The sequence below is a fragment of the Mandrillus leucophaeus genome, unplaced genomic scaffold (assembly GCF_000951045.1).
Source record: "Mandrillus leucophaeus isolate KB7577 unplaced genomic scaffold, Mleu.le_1.0 Scaffold755, whole genome shotgun sequence".
Classification (NCBI taxonomy): domain Eukaryota; kingdom Metazoa; phylum Chordata; class Mammalia; order Primates; family Cercopithecidae; genus Mandrillus; species Mandrillus leucophaeus.
In genome coordinates this window covers 486,692-487,506 of record NW_012108197.1, presented here as the reverse complement: position 1 = coordinate 487,506, position 815 = coordinate 486,692, and the positions used below count along the sequence as shown (strand labels likewise).

General features: G+C 33.0%; 1 pseudogene; it reads left to right on the top strand.

The window, feature by feature from the left end:
• The window catches only part of LOC105529217, a 158,505-nt pseudogene that overhangs the window by 38,750 nt on the left and 118,940 nt on the right, over window positions 1-815 (top strand).

The window sequence follows — 815 nt, the reverse complement described above, 5'->3', positions numbered from 1 at the left end:
TTCTCTCTCTGCAGCACTGCAGTGCTCTGCTGCAGTGTATTTACCTTTGGTCTCAGCAGACTCAAAATGAAAGTATACCATCATTTATTTCAGCAATTTATGTCATGGGAGACAGAAACCAGTGTGTGGTAAGGACCGTAGAAGACAGAAATTAAATCGTATGTGCCAATATTTTACTTTCCTTAAACAAACAAACAAACAAACAAGTTGACAATTTACTTCTGAAGGGACTAGGTAATATTGAGGAGCAGAAAGAGTTGTATTGGGTAAATTTAACAAACTTTTCTTTTTTCTATGTGGCTCTTTGCATTGGGCTTAATTCAGGCACTGCACACACTTGACTCATATATAAATTATCCTCATATGTATTTTGGTCTGTATGTTTTCATTACATTTATATGTCTATGAAGAATTAGGGCCTGTGTCATTTGCAATGTCATCTTGCTTATGTAGTTTGAATAATTTATAGGTTAGATTTGGAAACTATATTTTTCTGAGTCTAATAAGTGGACTAATTTGTTGTTTTTATTTCTTTTCAGTTATATGTTCTCATTTTGCTCAAGACCTTTGGCCAGAGCAGGGCATAGAAGATTCTCTCCAAAAAGTGACATTGAGAAGATATGAAAAATGTGGACCTCAGAATTTACAGTTAAAAATTGGTTGTACCAATGTGGATGAGTGTAAGGTGCACAAAAAAGGTTATAATCGGCTTAACCAGAGAAAATGTTAATAAATCTATAAGAAATCTGTTGATTTGAAAGTTAATTTTCCATATATTTAAATACATTTTGGAAAGTGAAGGCATTACTTTTATT